General features: G+C 35.7%; 1 long non-coding RNA gene across 1 annotated transcript; it reads right to left on the bottom strand.

Moving 5' to 3' along the window:
- Positions 1-7,638: 7,638 nt before the first annotated feature.
- Positions 7,639-18,856, bottom strand: LOC120500531. The gene is made up of 4 exons (XR_005627123.1): positions 18,018-18,856; positions 11,172-11,236; positions 10,645-10,716; positions 7,639-9,622 (listed from the first exon to the last, which is right to left on the bottom strand). It is a non-coding gene; the product is annotated as an uncharacterized LOC120500531 (long non-coding RNA).
- Between the last annotated feature and the right edge of the window lie 1,109 nt (positions 18,857-19,965).

The following is a 19,965-nucleotide window of genomic DNA, read 5'->3' as shown; positions in this document are numbered from 1 at the left end:
TGTTTTCTGTTAATATTTGAATTTATTTAGTAGGAATATAAATCATTTCAGAGACTGACAGGAATATTTTAAACACAGAAGGATCCTTGCACTATTTTAGTAGCTATGTCCATCTTGAAGTAAAAATGTATTCTTTTTATGACAATTTTTTTTCAAGGTTTCATAGCTTTGGATTTCTCCTCCATCAATAGACGATATTGAGATGATAAGGCAAGGCAACCTAAACAAAATAAAAAACTCTGGCCACAGATAAGAATCATTTGACTTAACTCGTCAAAGCTTGTCTGTAAAAAAATAAAGTAAGAAAGTGACAGTCAACAATCCTATTTGAATAAGACATGAATACAAATATTATCAGATAGAAAGGAGAGGCTGATGTCCTCAGGAACAATGTAAGGAATGGCATAAACTATACACAAAACCAGAAATGTCAACGCAGTGAGGCAGGCATAAAAGGATGCATCCACTGTTACAACCATTTGCCACTAGACAGCAACAGAATGACCTTTCAGAAACAACAGTGTCAAGGGCTATGATGAGCAATCAGTCTAGTGTGGGAGATCTCTGCTGTAATTTGTAATCCTAGGCAGCTGGCTGTCCCTCTACAGTAACTTTCTTTACAGCTGAGAGATACTCACAAGAGCAAAGGGCACTGATGGATTCAGTGTTGAGAAACTGTATGAAAGAGGGAATGATTTCTTGAAAGGAAGGTAGACCCTGTTCTGAACCAGCAACTCTCACTCTTTCCCTCCTAAGTAGATTATTGTCTAAGGCCTCATGAGAAATAAATCAGGAAACCTTGCTACTAGTTATCCATAGATGATCCTCACACCTTGGTCACCACTTTCATCCTTGTCCCTTTCCTCCTGGGCTCTGCAGCAAAAAGAAATTTTTCTTTAATCACATTAATAATTAATGAAATTATTATTATATGGAGTTAATTCAGTATCCTGGGTTATTATATTCTCTATTAATATAGATAAACCTCGGTATAATGCAAATCATATCAAAGGAATCAATGTCCACTGGTTATGGAGTCAATTGGTACATATCTTTGCTAGCTCACTCTCAATCATCTTTGAAAGGTCATGGCAGTCAGGAGAGGCACCTGAGGGCTGAAAGAAAGCAAATGTCACTCCAGTCTTCAGAAAAGGGGAACTAAAGGCCCAGCCTGTAAATGTGATGGAACAGCTCTCCTGGAGACTATCTCTACGCATGTAGAAGACAAGATGATAAATGGTGGAACGGCTCTCCTGGAGGTTATCTCTACGCATGTGGAAGACAAGATGATCAAGAGGAGTCAACATGGATTCACCAAAGGAAATTCAGGCTCAACCAACCTGATTGCCTTTTACAATGGGATAACTGGCTGAATAGATGAGGGGAGAGCAGTGGATGCTGTTTACCTGGACTGCAGCAAGGCTTTTGACATTATCTCCCCTCAGTACACAAGTGCAATTCCCAGTTTAGGGTAGCTGGCAACGATATATACTCACACACAGTGGAACTTAAACCATAAGAACTGTAATCTATGACAGCAGCAAAAGCAGTATTAATAACCTATTTCTGCAAAAGTCAGGCAGAGTCTGGTAAAATTCAACTAATATGTTTCATAAGTATAGAATCATAGGATGGTTTGTGTTGAAAGGAAACTTAAAGATCATCTAGTTCCAAGCCCTCTGCCCTGGACAGGGACACCTTCCAGTAGACCTGGTTGCTCAAACAAAACCCCATCCAATGTAGCACATCGAGATTTTAGGTATTAGTGACAAGTGAGCAACTATTGTATGTGATACTCTAAATAAATTAGTATGTCAGCTCTATTCACTGGTACACAAGTAGTTTGACCATATTTATAAAGTGGACTTCATGGGAATTTCTTCTTAGCAAGCAATTTGTAGACATGAAAAAAATTATGGTCTCACTTTCTCATCTTGTCAGATGGTTTAGCTCTACCATTTCTGATGCTTTTAGAAGGTTGTTGAGCAAATTTGTATAGGATGAAAGACGAATTACATTTTTCTACACCTTGCTGTAAATTAAATTTCTGGTTTAAAAAGCTAAGTTGCTTCTCTGAATACAGGGATTTTCACTTATCTGTGAAGTCACTCGAACAGTTTATGGGGGTTTGTTTCTTCCTTTAAAAGTTTTCTGAATTTCACTGGTTTGAGGGGGCTTCAAACCAGTGAAATTCAGAAAGCTTCGATTCCTTCACAGTCTTTGACAAGGTAAGGGAAATTCCTAAGAATTAGCTGATGCAGATTGAAGGGTTTTAGACAAAAATGAGATTAAATTATGTATAAGGCACCACTCAACTTTATGAGCTCAGAAATCCTAAGAGTTTTTAGTCCATATAATTCATAAACCTCCTTTCAAGAGATATACACAGACAAACCTGAGATATGTGTCATATAATGCCCAAACTTACTGAAAAGTCCTTCTTGCTATGCAGGCACCTGAATTTCACTGTTTAAAATGTATGTTCTAGAGTTTCAAAAATCAGAGGATAACAAAATTGAAAAAAATACCATTTTGAAAGAGATGATAGGACTGTGACCAATTTTAAACCTTGTATTTTTTGAAGAAGGCAGATAGAAAACACAAGAACTTTTGGAGAACATGGAGATGAATTGGAGGAGTCAGCCACACATTTCAGGAGAATGTGTTTTGACACTCATAACACCACATTTCCAAAGTGCCATTGTTTTGAGAACTTTGATCCTGTCTCCAGTCAGCTAAGTCCTCCTTTGGTGTCAGCAGACATAGCTTAGATACCCTTGCTGCTGGTTTCTTGTGAAAACTGAAATCCATGTGTCAGACAAAATGCAAGTCAGCTTACTGGAATGTGTGAAGTCCAGTTTTCAGCCAAGGAAATCGACCCAACATGGATGCAAGGGCTGGCAGAAAGCAGATCTCAGAAAAACTGTTCTGAAGATTAAGGAACATTAAGGAAAACTCTTTATAAGATAAAAAATAAAATAGACTCCATCCAAACAGCAGCACTAAGCCTTCTTGCAAAAATCCTACTGCTGACATTTTCCAGTTTGGAATGATGTTTATGCTTTGAAATTTATTTTTCTAAGATAAGAAGAAAGGAAACTTTATCAGTTTAACAGTAAATAAAACATATTTGATTGAATCAAAAGAGATTTTTTTTTTTTAATATTCTTGCCTTGTTCACTACCCCAAATTTCTAAAATTTGGTAATGATTATGCCTGTGCAAAAAGACTATTGAATTTTTCAGAGAGTTTCTGGGGGAATAAATAGACATTTGCAACATATTTTCAATTTATTTTCTGTTAAAATAACGTTGCCCAAAAAAGCCAAGACATTTAATAAATATTTAATTATTTATGTTATAGGATTTTAATCTCAATTTTAACTTTATTAGGTAACTAACAGGTCTGTGAATTCAGAATATCCTTATTCTGTGTTTTGAAGGCACAAGATTGGCCAGAATATTAAGGGCATTTTAAACACACAGTAATTAATCTTTATTTTCTTATCTGCACTGTTCCAGTTTTTAAATTAAAATTTAGTTCTATTTTTAGGGCTGCTAAGTGTAATTAAGGAGAATTTCAACATACAACATTATTCACTCTCCAAAGTCAAGAGGAAGGTATGATTTACTTGAAACAATGAAAATTTGAGACATAAGTCTGCTAATTTGCAGGTGATGATTGTCTTTGTGGAACTCACCTTTTTGACTCATTACTTGGTCTTGAAAACTCACCCTGTTCCAGACAGCCCCAAGTTGAAATTTAAGAGATGGCATCATAAATTGTTCCCTCTGGCTATACAGGAAGTTCTCTCATAACATCTAGACCTGCACCAAGAGCCAGACTGCCACTCACTGACAGGACTCAGATCCTAGAGGAAACCAGGGAACATTTTTCTTCACAGAAAACTTAAAATGGGAAAATGTGAAGTGTCACATTTTGGGTACTGTAATAACAGTCAGAGGAGAAGATACTGATTGAACTAGATGTAAATGAGAAAACAACAGATTTCAGACTGCTTATGAAGCTTTTGAATCATTAAATGAGTTTATGTCTAGATTCTATTGACCTGGGATAGGAGGCTGTGGCCTTCTGTAAAGTGCATATACTGATCATAAAAACAACAAATATAAATTATTATTTTCTTATAATTTTCTTTCTGTGTTCCCAAAATACAGGATTATTCAGGAAAGGTACTTATATGGTCATAAAATACAACAAAATACATAATACTTTTCCTTATAAGAGGTTCCATAATAATCCTCTGCTGGACAGAAGGAAGACTATTAACCTCCTTGTCATCCTGTGGTGTGAAATTCAGATGACAATGTGTCCTCTGCAATTTAAAAACCACAAAAATCTCACACTCTCATACTCTCTCTCTTTCTCATATCTTTTAAAAAAGACAATTCTTTTGCTCACCACCTGAAATTTTTTGCAGTTTAACTTCCATTTGATACTCTGCTGCAGCTGGAACATCCATTTCCACTAGAATCTCCATGCATCATGAGACACCACAGCAGGGAACACCTTCAGATATTTCTTATACTGGCACCTTAGTTTAAAGGTCATCATTATCTCTTTTTATGGCAGTTTTCAGACATTTGCTTTTGTTGTCATGCATAATTATTGTTGTCAGGCAGCACAGTGTCTTTGCTATTATGCAAAGATGGAATTTGATCTATATACTAAGTTCTGAACAAATAAAGAATGTAGAGATCAAATGCTAAAATCCTACCAAACAGTATTAGTTTATTTTGTGAAAGTTATTATTATTTTAGGATTGTTTAGTGTTTACCATACTGTGTTACTGTGCTTACCATAACACTAGTGATTTAGTTTGTAAGTACTAATTTTTTTTCTCTACAGCAGCTACCAAAATAGTAGATAAATTGCTGCTTAACTTTTTAACAGATGTGAAGAAAACCTAGCAAACACTCATGGACATGGGGAAACATGGTAGTAATTTTGTTAAAGATTAATTTTTTATAAGAGTATAAATTAATTTATCCAATATAATATAATTTTATATAATTAATAAAATTCATGCAAAAATAATATATGTAATAATATATTGTATTCTGAAGTGGAATGCTTAATATTCTGCATATTTACATTTAAGATACTGCATTCTCAGAATGTGAATCAGGATAATTTGATTAAGCACATATTGTAGCAAGAAAGGAAGTGTCAAATTCAACCTCAATATTTTCAGAAGACAGAATGCTCAAAACAGACAACAGAAATTCACAAAGTATTATAGGATTCTCAAAATTCTCAGCATGTCTGAGCTCTGAATGAACATTTTGTTTTCTTGTCAGGATTCAGAATATCCACAGTTACTTTCCAATGACAAGGAAAATGTCATGCCAACTGGGATCAAGCTTTATTTTAAAGTTGAAGGCATGAAATAAGCACCAAGAAGACAATTGTACACCTGTTTTCAAAAGTAAAAAGGCATCTCACATCTACTTTGCTTTTGAGAATTTGGCTGAGGAACATATTTCAGAAGCCCAATAGCTCATAACATTATTCCAAATGTTCTACTCTGTATGCCTAATTAGGCTGCTGCACATTTGCATAAGCATGATGCTTTATGATTAATGTATAAGACACAGCGTGGAGCCCAGAATAAATTCATCCACATAGAGATCCTCTCTCTATTTCTACTGCAAATATCCAGTGTGTCTGAACTGCAGTCTATCATACCTGTACTTATGGCTTTGTATCATATATAAAACTGTATAAACTGCATTATGAAGTCATACTGACCTGTAAATTTTTTAAACTAGAAATGTTAATAATAATAAAATATTAGCTTTTATAAAGCTAGTGGTATTTATACTTTCTGTGATTTATAAGAGGTTTTTTTTGTGTTTTTTTTCCATTGTAAAATTAAGTATGAACTCTAGAGCTTTATTCTCAAAATTGAACTCAATTATATTTAAAACAAAGTCTTGTTAAATGAATAAACTAATAATTACTTTTGTACTTTTGCTCATGGGGTAATGTTAACCTAAAGTGAACAAGAACTTGCTCTTCAAAAAAGAGCAACATTTTAATAATTCAATAATGCATCCACTCACAGTCAAAATAAATAGGAAAACTCCTGAAAATGTTAAGAAAAGTCTAAGGAATAAAAGCCAGAGGATGTCACAGTAAGGGTGCCTGGAAGATGCAAGTGAACCTTTGGTGGTTAAGCGGTGGAGATATCTGGAGAGACTACAAGCTGATACATGTTACATGTTCTATTTACTGCAATTCTTTGCACTAACATGAAGACTGATCTTAAGGGATCTTTCACTAATCTTGAAGAAAAAAATAAAAAAATACACTATTATTATTTAAAGCCTTTTTTCTTATGCCACAAATAGCATACACTGACTATGATTTATTCTTATATATCAACATGACCATTGTCATTGCCTTGGCCTAGCAGAGAAAGCTATAATGTGCAATGTTACTGGCAGCAACTCAAAGCTGGGCATAGAGTCAGTCATATTTTGTGTAACAGGGAAAAGATAGAAACAAAATTATTTGATGTGGAGTAGTGAGTGAAAACTCTATGAGCTACCTCCATTTTCTTTCAAAATTAATTTTAAAGTTGTTGGCAGAAAAAATATTTAAAGATTTGAGGTTTGGGGGATTTTAAAGTTTTGCTTTTGTGTAGCAGCTGACACCTAAATACTAAGATCTCACTGGTGGGCAGTGATTAGTGTCAATGGTCAGTGGGATTCAAAATAGTTTTGAACAGTATTTACCTGCATTTTGATACCAAGAATGAAACCATGGCCATTTTAAGTATTCTACTTAAAGACAACTAATGTTAAAATCCACTAAACATTATGTTTCTATTATTCTGATTTTAATATAAATATACATCACTGTATGTATATTTAATCTTTTCTACAGAAATAAGTTTATGCTTTGAACTAAATGCAGTGTGCCAAAAGCAAGGAACCTACACCTTGTTCAGGTGAGCACTGGTCAAAACAATCTATATTTGGAAGGGATGTATGTAATAAGCACAAAACAAGCAGAAGCCAGGATATAAAGCTCTAGAGGAAACTATTCCCCACCCTAAGTAATAAAGCCAACATAGAACAAGTCTATTCTATGATTCCTAAGCAACCTAAAGGATCACCTTTGTTGGGTGAACTCCCTAATCTCCATATATCCATATGTAATAAGAAAAACATCAACATGGCAGAAACATATTGCCAAAAGCTGGTATATTTGTATTTGAAAGTGAGGGGATTTTCCTTTTTGCCAGCTTTCTCTTTTCCCTTTGAAATTTGTATCTTTCTATCTGTTGAGAGCACTCATTAAAATATTTAAAGAAGTCTAAAGAAATTAAGTTTTCCCTCCAAGTATATGGTAGTTTTGCTTTAGGGTTTAAAAATCTTCATATTCTGTCTGAGCAGCTCCTATGAGATCATTCCTGAACTCTTGTGTCTCCCTTTATACAAGTTTTAGGGGGTTAAATCCACTTCACCAATGGTACACAGGCCTTCTGCCTTATGTTTTCTTGATAGAAATTCACGTTATAGCAAGCATTATCTGATGATTCTATAGATAACATATGAAAAGAAGCTTATTTCTTTAATATATATAATATATATAAAATAAGACATAAAATCATGTCACAAAGGGTTACATTTTATTACATTTTTTATTACAATAAAACAGATTTTGAGAACATTGACAGGTATAAACATATGGTATTTTCAAAGGAAACCTTAATATTAGATATGTTCTAATAAAATATTACATTCAATATTATATAACTTTAAAATATTACTATGCATTTCAATCAATATAAATACATTATTACCTTGTTGAAGCTTTGGTATGGAAAACATAGAGATTTGATAAATGTTCTAGGTTGTATTTGTGTACAACCAAGGTAGTTTCAGCAGCAAAGACCCTCACAATTTTCATAGTATTACATACAAAAATAAAGCATCAAAGGAACCAAACAACAGCAACAACAACATTTTAATAAACCTTCCTCAAAACATTCAATAAAAATTGAATTGTGAGTTGCTTGTCTGTGCACTTATTCTCCTTATTTCACTGATATTCTGTCCAAAAATGCTTGGAACAGCTAACACCTATCCAGAATCATAGGCACATGTAACCCCACACATAAGAAAAGGAGCAAAGAAACTGAAGGTCCTTGTATGAGATATGTGTTCTAACATGACTTTATAATTATTCACCCAGTAAAAAAAAAAAAAAATAAAAATAAAAATAAATTACTGCACTGTAGATGTCAGGATAATAGACGATTCAATTATGACTTTGACAACTTAGGTACCTTGTAGGATATTATATCACAATGCTCTGCAGCTTACCTCTGGTTAAAAACCAGGCTTAGCTCTGGTTCTGTAATTTCTCTTGCCTCCTCAGTTGGAAGTTTTCTGCTACTGCTTGGCCTGCTGTGTAGCCAGTATCTACAGATCTCTTATGTGTAGTAGTTTCATTATTTAGTACGACACTGGGAGTACCATCTATACATCAGTCACTCTGCTATATGCAATGTCTGTCACATGATACAGGCAAATAAAATATTCTTCTGTGGACAAAGGAGGAGAGGACTGCTCAAAGTCTGAATCTTGGGAATAAGGTTCTACTGCCACTGAGTTTCAGCCAAATGCTCACAGTTCACAGCCAGGATGGATAAGCAATAGCTTTCTTAACCTCATTCCTCTCTAAACAGGTGAGGTATCATTTGAATGGCATTCATTACTACTTTATTAAATATCTGTAATGGAATAGCTTTAAAAAACTCTTTCCTAAAAAACATAAAAACAAAAAAACCTTAGTGTTGGAAATGCCCATTTTTTTTTCTAAGCAATTTAAATCAGAGAGCTTTTCCTTGTGTTTCCCATACCTCTCCCACATGAGCTAATTGGTTTGTAAGCATGCATCCATTTCTCAGTGGTTAAAGCAAACAAAGTCAAGTGAAATCAAAGAAAGAGTTGATTTTATCTATAACACGTAAAGTTCTGTACAGAACCACTTTTTTGGCACTAGATGTGGGCCACTATGGCTTAAAATTATGCTTTGACAATACCATAGTCAATCTATTTCTCCACCACTGGAACTCAGATGCCTTCACTCAAATTCAATAATGTATTTTTTTCAGGTATCCTTTTCTTCCTGGATAGATGGTACAGTGGGTTCATATGGCTGTAGTCCACTGGACATGGTCATGAGTCATTAGAGCTGTCAAATAACTGCAATCCACATATTTTAGTGGCAAAATATTGTAATAAACAAAAGTTTTAAGTTACTTATTATTTAGGATAATTTTAATTTTTCAATTTTTGATTCTCTCTAAGACATAAACCTAAGGAAAATGAAACTATTATGTTTAATCCACAAATTAATCAGCTATCTTCTCTATGTTTCTATTAGATGTAATACCACTGCACTCATGCACACATGCACTTTATTTTTTCTGAGATGGAAACTGGTGATCCACATTGTCTTATGCACATGTTTGATACTCCAGAACAACTGGTTTTCTTTATGGGGATAAATATTCTGGTGGTCTTTTGGCCTTCTGTCTTCTTTTCAGAACAGTGTGCAAGCCAGTGAAAAACAAATAACCCTCCTAGAATATGAAGGAAACAGAAATACCAGTAAAAACCATATTAATGAAGAAAGGTTTTTATAGATGATTTTCTGAAATGGAACTTTCTATGAACTCTTGGTGATCCTATTCTTTCAACTTGATGAAATACCACCCTCTTTTCCACCATGAAACCTCACAAAGTTGAAGCCGGGGGAAAAGATTGTAGTAACTGCTTTAAATGAAGGTGCACTGGCTGTCTACAGTTCTTTGCTACAATATCTTCTCAGCCGAGAATCTAACGAAGCAATACGAGGTTTGTTTCTCACTTTCCCATAATTCCTCTGCTTTTCAAGATGTTTCCAAAAGACATATACATCTGTTATATCTAAGTGTCACTACAAAACAAAATGTAGCTCACTTTGTTTTCTGAAAGAGATTCTGGTTACATGTGTATGAATCAGACCAAACAAATATTTTTCTCTTCTGTCATTATGTATTGAATATTCAACATCAATATTTTCAGCACAGAGCAAGTCGTCATGTTTATTTAGTGGTCTGAATTCTTTCCAACATGACTTGCTGATTGATAGGCTCAGAGAAAGCTTTCTTTTGAATACATATGGGATTTATTCCTGAAATAGATGAAATTTCTTTTCCATTTGAATGTACCTGTACCTGTTGTCAGCAGTCAGGATTTCACAAGAAGACATAATCCCAAAGACATCTTAAATGAGAGCACAGAGATGTTTGAAAATTGTCAGCAGTCAGGATTCACAAGAAGACATAATCCCAAAGACATCTTAAATGAGAGCACAGAGATGTTTGAAAATGCAGTTCTAATACCTGAAAAATTTCCCAATGTAACTTCAAAATGAGAAGAGATGTTATTCCAGACTTTGTTGCTAAGGCAAACTGCCATGCGGGGAACAAATTGTATTGCTTTGCCAAAGCTGCTTTCATGCCTTCATAAAGTCATCTATTACAATATGCCTAATTATTGATTAATGAGCAGTACAATACCACAACACCTAAAGTCAGGGAAAGGGGTGCAGCCTTCTCACCTAATAATAGTGGAGACTTCCATGTACAGCTGTACCTCAGGGTATTCAGAGCAACGAGGGCTGTGAGGCAACCTGAAAATGAGATTTTTGGGGAGAAAACTCTCAAGGAAATTGTTCAGTTATGAAGAAAGGAAATGTCTCAACATCCTTCCCAGAAGGTTCAGTCTTTTAAAAGGACCTCACAGGAATGCGAATAACAGTAAATATAACTTTTGTTCTTATTTGTATCACTTCATACCTAAACATTGAAATTAGTCTATGAGCAGAATAGATGTTTTTGACTCAAGAGTATTCAGGAGAAAAATTACTAAAATAGCATTTGGTGTAAATATGACCATCCTCTGCTTTATCCTATTAAAATATTAGAGGCCTAAGAAAATTCTGCTTTTTTCTATTGATGTATATCTGACAGTTTTCAGTGGTAAAAGATGGAGATAATCCCTTTATTTTTCTTTTTACAGGCAAAATTGGAGTATTTTTTTAAGATGGTAGCAAACAGCTTTAAACTGTCCTTGGTCATATCTTACCTTTTTAAGCTGTCTTGGCACTAGAATGGGTTCTTCTTTGCTGCACTTTACTGAAACTTAAGCACCTTTTCATGGGAAAGGAATGTAAAAACAGGTTAACAATAGCTTAGAACAGAAATTATTTATGGGTGAAGACAAAACTTTTAAAGAAACTTCCTGTTTGACTATCCAGGGGTCCTCTGGCGCAGTCACTCTCGCTCAACCTGAGCTGGGATGGAAGGTCCTTCACTGCTGCACCTCCTGCTGTCACACAGTCACAGCAGGTTTCCTCACCTGCTCAACCTCAGGTCTCCCATTGCAGTCTTGGACATCCAGATCCTTCAAATAATTTAATCATGGTGCAATAACCAGATAACAAAACTAAACTTGAGCTGGTACATCCAAGGAGGGACCCAGGACAAAGGAATCTTTGGCCTTTTATACCATCACAGTCTGAGTGACAGTCTGGGAGCAAAGGCCTCCTGCCATGTCTGGTCCCCCGGCAGGACCACAGGTCCCTGTGACCTTAGTTTTGCAAAGGGTTAGCAGGACACAGACTCTTGCCTCAGGCTCTCATCACCCAGAGCTCAACCTGCAGCTCACATTGCAGCTTTCAAATCTAGCTACATGCACTGCATGCATTTATCAATGAATGATAAAAAGACAGACATCTAATGGGTTCAGAAAATGGTGTTTCAGCCACACCAGTTAAAATCAAGCATTAGTTTTATCTGTTTACTGTGAAGGTAGGTAGACCTTTATAAGTAGGAATATTTGGAACAATGGATGCTGCCTTCTAACATCTGGATGGGCACAAACACTTATGTTCACAACATGAGGCATGAACATAAATCAGAGATCTGTGTACACTAGACCTTTATAAGTAGAAATATTTGGAACAATGGATGCTGGATGCTGCCTTGTAACATCTGGATGGGCACAAACACTTATGTTCACAACATGAGGCATGAACATAAATCAGAGATCTGTGTACAGCTCCAGGGCTATGATCCTCTTGGGATCACAAAGACATGGTGTCATGGATCCCTTGACTGGTTGCAATGGAGAGATACAGGCTCTTTAGGAAGGACAGGCTGGGAAGACAAGGTGGAGCAGCTCTCTATATGAGACAGAATACTTGCAGCTCTGCTTGGGATGGTGATGAGCCAGCTAAGAACTGATGGGTAAACATCAGAGAGTAGCGGGTGTCTGATAGAGGCTGCCTGACCAGAAGGATGAAGTAGATATATACACCCTATATACAGAAGATAGGAGCATTCTCACATTTGCAGACCCTTATCCTCATAGGGGTCTTCACCCAACCTGTTATTTGCCAAAGGGAAGACACAGGGGGTTCTGGTTAGTAACTGGTATGGGTTAATGACTCAAAACACTCTCCACTTGTGGAGGTCCCAGGATGCTTTGTGGAAGCCAGGTTTGGAGGTGGAGGAAGGGAGCTTTTGGGTGTGTAATGGATAACTTGTGAGCTGGTAAAACACAGGGTGAATGATGTGCTATGAGTGAGATGACAAATCCTATGGGAATAGGGTGGTGATCTTGTTAGGCTGAACTGTCCTCCCTTACACAAACCACTGGGTTGTAAAACTCCCATCCTACCACCCTCCATGGAAGATCTGATGGGGCATTCCTAGCCCTGCTGTGTTGATATGAGAGGAGAAAACTGTAATGTCTCAGACATAAACCATCAAAGACTCCTGAAGTCCCTCCAGACTCAGATATGAGTCCTTCCACCAGAGAAATTAAAGCTCCCCCACAGGGGAGGTACCCAGGCACTCCCACCTAACCTGGGTGTATCATAACTCATAGGACTTCATTTCAATAGGGTTTTCAAGACTGTTTCTTCTAAAATCCTCATAGAGAAGCTAATGAAGTTTAGCCTGGATGGACAGACAGTGAGCTGGATTGAAAACTGGCTGAATGGCCAGGCTCAGAGGGTAGTGATAAGTGTCCTGAAATCTTATTCCAGCTAACAATTTGGAGTTTACCTCATGGGTCAATTCTGAGTCAAATTCTGGTTAGTATTTTCATTAACAATCTGAACAATGGGCAGCATGTACCCTCAGTAAGTTTGCCAATGACACAAAACTAGGAGGAGTGGGCTGACACATCAGAGGACCATGCTGCCATCCAGAATGACTTTCCAGGCTGGAAAAATGGGTGGAGAGGAGCCTTTGGAATTCAACAAGGGGCAAGTTCAAACTCCTGCACAAACAATTGCATTAAGTTTCCCTAGATCTGAACCACCAAGGAGTTCTGTTCACTTTGCTTCTGAAGTCTGAAATTTCTTTGAGTCAAATAGAAACACTATACATGTAAAAAAACTTGTATTAAATTATGTATTTGAATGAATGTTAAGATTTAATGATTAAGTGCTGCGTCAGTATACTGACATGATCAGGTTTTATAGGACAACAACAAGTAGTTCTTTCAAGTCTTCAAAGTCTTACAGTATTCTTCTTATACTGAAAAGGGTTATATGAAACTGATAGACAGCTGGGTTTTTAAAAGGAAAAAAAGGCAAAATACTCCATATAAAAAACAACTGTGCCTGAAACTAGTAGAATGCAGATTTTAATATTAGGAGTAAGTGAGGTGATAATGCAACCTTAGAATAATAGGATTACACAAATGATTTATAAGCTGCACCAAAACCCATTCTGTTTGACATGGTCATTAAGAGATCAAACATGTTAGAAAGTGAAAGACTTTATTGTGCACAACAGTTTCTGAGCATGGAATGACCATGATGGTGTAGAAAATGCTCTTAGCCCTCTCTTCTGACTATGAAATGACTAGTAGTAAACATTTGATGCAGGAGGTTTATCAAGAACAAGTTTGTTTCTGTAAAATACCCAGGACCTTGTATAAGCCAGTTCCTACTGGTACATCTCGTGACTTTTGAATCCTCATGATACATCATTTACAACAGTCTCTACTTCTGATTTCTCCAGTTCAGTTAAGCATTATATGAAATCTACCTTTCATTTTTCCTGGTGCCTGATGATTTTGTCCAACGCCCTTAGTGTGCTCAGCAAGAAACACTGAGTAATCATTTGCAGCTCCCATCTGGCTAAAGATCAGAGACATTCCATCAGAGAGTAATCATGGAGCAATGCAGGGACAAACTAAATGCCTCTCCCTCTCTTATTTTGTTGAGAAACTTATAAAAATCATGAATGCCATCAGTTTATAAGTAAGAAAGCAAAGAACCATCATGTCCTTCAGTTTTAAGTGTTTTAAGTGCCATTTCTTTACAGCATCAATTAACATATGGTGTGGAGACTACTAAAAGGAAATGTGTGAGTATACGTATGCTCGTGGCCAGCTCTCTCTGTTGAAAAAGAATGAGTTAAAATAAACTATTTGCAAAAAGACAGTGATACTACCAGATGTTTTGTAAAGATCAAAAATTATCTCGAAAGAGAACTCTAGGGCAGATGGTACAATGTGCAAGAGTTTTAAAGAATTCTGTATGAAAAATCATTTTTGTAGTGCATACCTCAAACTGCCAAAGACTCATAGAAATTAGTTCATTATCTAACTGACTCTCGGTCCTCATCTATATGTTTCTCTCAAGTGCTTTCTTGGGGTAAAAAACCCTCACATTATTTTTACATAAATCAAGTCGTCCCCTTATCATAATCCTAAAATTATATGTTATGTAGTGTGCAACAAACAGTAGAGTCTGTACTTTTTTAAAAGATAAAAATGCTTTGTTATTCAGAATATGAGCAGCAATGTGAAAGGAATTGAAAGTAGGTATAGGATTTAAAAAATGAGAAAAGCAATAGAGTTTGGAACATTAAGTATTCTTGAACTGTATGGAATTCAATGATTCTGTCCTTGGCAGCCCTCTCCTTTTCATTAACTTATTTTTCCTCAATGAAAAACCTGCTTCTTACTTCAAAACCTACTGCTAACTTTCTTCTAACGCAGGTCTCACCTATTTCAACAGTCATACCTCCCTCTTCTTTGCCTCTTTGCTTTCTAACTCAATTCCCATCTTTCAACTATGTTGCCTGGCTGAATGCTTGGAGACACTGTTGGGACAGATTTGTATGTTGTTGCATATGAATAGATTCCACTTTCACTGTGTCCATTAATTGTTACTGCACTTGACCACAATTTTTATTTATAGTCCTTTTCCATTGATTCTCATAATGCAGTCTCTCTTCTTGAATTTCAAGCACAATTGCTTTACTTTTCAGCAATTTCTACTTTTGTATTGTAAAAGTATGTTGCAGAATGGCAATAGAGACAGTATGGGTATAACTTCAGAGAAATAATAGGAATATTATGACATACTGTAAGGAACAATTCCTTACTTCAAGCATCCACATGCAATTATCTTCCCACAACATAATACAATGGAATTCTAAACAGGTGATTTCATGATGTTCGTATCAACTCCGACTAATTTGTAGCCAAAGATTTGGGTATTTAACAGAAACATGTTTAAGTCATGCTGCTATCTCTTCTGCCAGTTTATATGACAAAGGAGATACTACATGAGAAATGTCTTTACTTTCTCTAAGCTGAGCCAATTTGAGAAAATATTAATTGCAAAAACTGGAGAAGAACTTCAGTAATACTTCATTAATTTAATGAAGAACAGAATGTAACCTAGGAATAGTTTATCTGTTAATATACTCATTTTGACATTGCTACTATCAGAGTAGTCCACTAAAAGCATTGACAGCTTTCACTGATTTGAAATCAGAACAAACCTGTGGAATTTTTGGATAATTTCTGCTCAAAATTTTTATTATGTGAAAATGTGTCTGTTAAAATATCAATTTTGCTATGAAATTCAAATTTGTTTTAGATAATTTTAGACATAATATTTCTTCTTGGGGCAAATAGATCTCATTCTTGACATTTTCATTTGCAAAATAAAATCAAAAACTGTTTCAATATTTGTTTGCCCCTTTGTTAGTCCCTAAGGAAGCTTTTAACAGCATTTGTTAGGATGGCTCATAGAGCTTTTCTACAGAGAGGAATCACTGATTTAATTATATCTCCTATAAAATAATTCTGTTTCCCTTCTGAATGCATGACTAAAGCTCCTAGGCAGATTTTACTATGATTTAGCTTACCCTACATTTGGAGTTCATAGTGCATATGGAATTATAATAAATCCCTGTGGTATTCAGGTTCGTATCAAACTGTGAAAAAAAGCAAGTATCCAACAGTAGTTTGATGAATAAAAAGAAAACACTGTAACAGCAATAGCCACATCCATGAATCCTCCTTCCTGCCCCACCATCCCCAAGCAGACCCCTGATGGAATGGTGACAGTAACTAAGGCTGAGCTGCTGGAGAGCTGGATATCCCAGGCAAACAGGGATTAGTCCAGTGCACCTCAGAGTATGTGCACACAGCATCCTTCTGTCCAGGGTATCCCAGACAGTTGGCCCACAGTTATTTAATTGCAATATGTTAGCAGGAATGATTACAAAAACTAAAATTAGAATGTTGCTTAAAGAAAAGCTTTTTAAGCTTCCAGTGCAGAAATAATTTGCTGCTTTGCCATGTCATTCTGTGACAGGATGAAAACAAATGTCAGAATAATTAACTTTGGGGGAAAAAAAAAAACCACCTCTGCCCCCTATTACCTGTATTATACTTACTTTATTTAAGGGGCATGAAAACAATCATAGATCAAATGTCCTTAATTATGAAAAATCCCCCAAAGCCTCTGTTTCTAGGAAAGTAGAATTTTTGCAGTTCTTGCAGAACTGAGTAAGCAATTATGCAGTAGGACAGAAAACTTCCAGTTTTGTGGCATTTAGATACAGTGAAAATAAGATAGAAAGGGGAGATGAAGGAAAATTGTCCAGATGATCTATTTAAAACTGACCAGGGATTTAAAAGTAGATTTCTAACATCATTAAAAGTAAAATTGACTGCAGTAAGGATTACACATTGGCTTCCCCTCTGCCACATATTTTTCCCCTATCTGTGAGTGCTCTTTAAGAACCAGGATCAGGTTATCCTGGTGTAGCAGCTCCAGGAACATCATTTCTGATGATTCTCCTTGGGCAACTGGAAAGTCTCACATGCAATCTAAAGGTATGAACCCTGGGGTAACCTGGCAAGCTTCACCACCAGCAGACTCAGATACCACCATGAAGATGTCAGGATCATCTAGTTTAGTAATGGTGGCACCCACATAATGTAGAAAATGTAGGTATTCCCCTTTTTTTTTTTTTTTTTTTTAATTGGTGCAGATTACAGAATCACAGAATATTCTGGGTGGAAGTGACCCACAAGGATCATCAAGTCCAAGTCTTAAAGGAATTGAACTCAGAACTTGGGTGTTATTAGCACTATGCTTTAATGAACTGAGCTAATCTCAGGGTAAGATAAGGTCATAAAAAATATTTATAACTAAGATTTAATGGAATCTGGCTTTTAAAAGTCTTGGATTGACATTTTACCATGTGGTTCTTTACTGGTTCTGTATTATAGAATTTTTGAACTGCTGCATAAAAATATTTTGGCAACAGCCTGAGAGAACAATAAACAGATCTATCTGAAATGAGATACGTGTTCAATCAAAAAGAAAACAAAGCACCACAAATCACACAGATACAGAAAACAATAACTAGAGTAGAAAGAAGGAATGTTAAAATAAAAAGTATTGATTATATTGTGTAAAATCCTGTCAAGACACATATCTGGAAAAGGAGATTAATTGAATTACCTCTAAATAGCAAAAATCTGAAAAATTACCAGAAGAGTATTTAAGAGTTGGACAGAGAAATATTTAGTAGAGCAAATATAGTTATAAAGCCCAGAGTATATCTGTGCAAGTTTATGCTGACATAATAAAAATGTACCTACCATAACAGTCCAGCAAATAACCTAGTTAGAACTTTCTTACTCTTCATTCAGGCTCAGCAAGTACCTTTCCTGACAAAGGGGAGAGAGATCTGAAAATGGTAAACATGTGAAGTAATCATAACTTGTGCTTCCCAGAGCCAGCAGGAAGAGGCAGAAAGGATAATAACTTCTACAAGTTTTGCTAGTTTGCTTTTTTTTTTTTTTCCAATGCCAGTGCTTAGAGCACGTTGAGTCATCATCAGCTGTGGAGATTTCACTGAGTTTGACTGGATATTTTTTGTACATTTTGAATGCTATCCCAAGGCCAGATTTGCAATCTTCATTCAATTAACTGTCATGTACAGTCCAAGTCCTGTTCCTGTGCACCATATGTGTCTTTATTTTGCTTGGTGCCTTAATCTGCAAGGTGCCACAGATGTACTGATGTGGTCATTTGGCAGATGGATCATGAAGTCTTTTCTGACCAGCTATTTTCAATGTTTGTGTCAACTGCAAAGCAGAAATAAATAGTGATTACAAAAAGCAAATAATACTCATTTTATTGCCCAGTGAAGGCAAAGTTGGGACAATAGCAGAACAGCTGTTTGGCATACTTTCTGGGATTTAGAATCCCTAACAGAGACCTAAGCACTTGTGTGTCCATTTGTGAGAATCAGCTTGGATATTTGTTCCAGAGCTTTATAGCTGCCAGCATTTCTATGCTCTTTATGCTGGGAAAAGTGTCAACTTGCCTATACATGCTAGATAAGCAAAGGCTGTGAGCACATTTAAGGGAACGACCAGGGAAAAAGCATTTTCATTTATTCACTGTTAGCAGCAAAAAGCAACAAGGAGTAGAATATGACCACTGCCACAAGCATGAGAAGGATGGAACCCTGGAAAAGGCATTAGGCAACCAGCAAAAATTTCTGATGCCTCTTACATTATAAAATACTTTTCTGAGAAAACCCACCAAAAAAAAAAAAATTAGATGTCATTCTTTAGTATCTGTAATTAGCTCTTAGGAGTAAGATTTCTCCCTCCATCCAATTAATGGACATACTAAAAAAGTAATACATTAAATAGATTATAATATAGATAATATATATTAGCTATAATATATATTAGCTATATACTTTGACACCTCCCTTTTTGAAGAGGTTAAATCTGATTGCAAATGGGTGAAGCTTATGTTAAGATACTTGTGAATATTCCATAATTAAAGTGGTGTATTTTTAGAATTAAGTCCCTGATATGACCCCTACAGTTCTGTTTTCATTATGGCATGCAAAAGAAATAGGAATTTGTCTAGCTTAGAGTAAATCCTTCTCTGTGACTGCATTTTGATTCCTTCTCATCTGATGGTATTGATGAGTATATTGACAACTGTCACTTCTCTTCCAAATTATTTAAGTCTGTGCCTGGTCTATATGTATTCTTTCACAATTCCACTTGTGGAGAGCTACTTTAGACTGGTGGAAAAATTTTGAATTTCATATTTGAATTGAAAAGTATATAGCACCACAGTACATAGTTAAATATTAAAGAGAATTATATATATATTTGTGTCAACAGAAAAAAAAAGAGAGAGAGAAATGATACCAAGACTTCAGTTCAAATAGATCCACAGAATATAGAGGACATATTATTGCATAAGTAATTTATTGGGCCACAAATTAGGAAGAAGCTAACATGAGTTTTAAATGTAAAAATATACATATTCTCATGTAGTAAAAGAGGTATTTGTAAGTGGAGGCTTTTAAGTGCATTTCTCACAAGAATGCCAAAATACATGGTGGTAGGGGATATCACCTAAAAGTAATGGCTAATCGCTTTTTGACTGTTTGAGCATGTTTTATTCTCTTTTGATAGGAAATGCAAACTGTCATCATTGGCTGAATGATAAGTGGACTAATTGATTGCAGGAGCAATTAAGTAGTATTTTTTCCTTGTTTTTTAAGCAATTAAT

The sequence above is a fragment of the Passer montanus genome, unplaced genomic scaffold, assembly GCF_014805655.1.
Source record: "Passer montanus isolate IOZ18808 unplaced genomic scaffold, ASM1480565v1 scaffold18, whole genome shotgun sequence".
NCBI classification, from domain to species: Eukaryota; Metazoa; Chordata; class Aves; order Passeriformes; family Passeridae; genus Passer; species Passer montanus.
The sequence above is the reverse complement of the archived record's forward strand: the minus strand, read 5'-3'. Positions and strand labels throughout refer to the sequence as shown.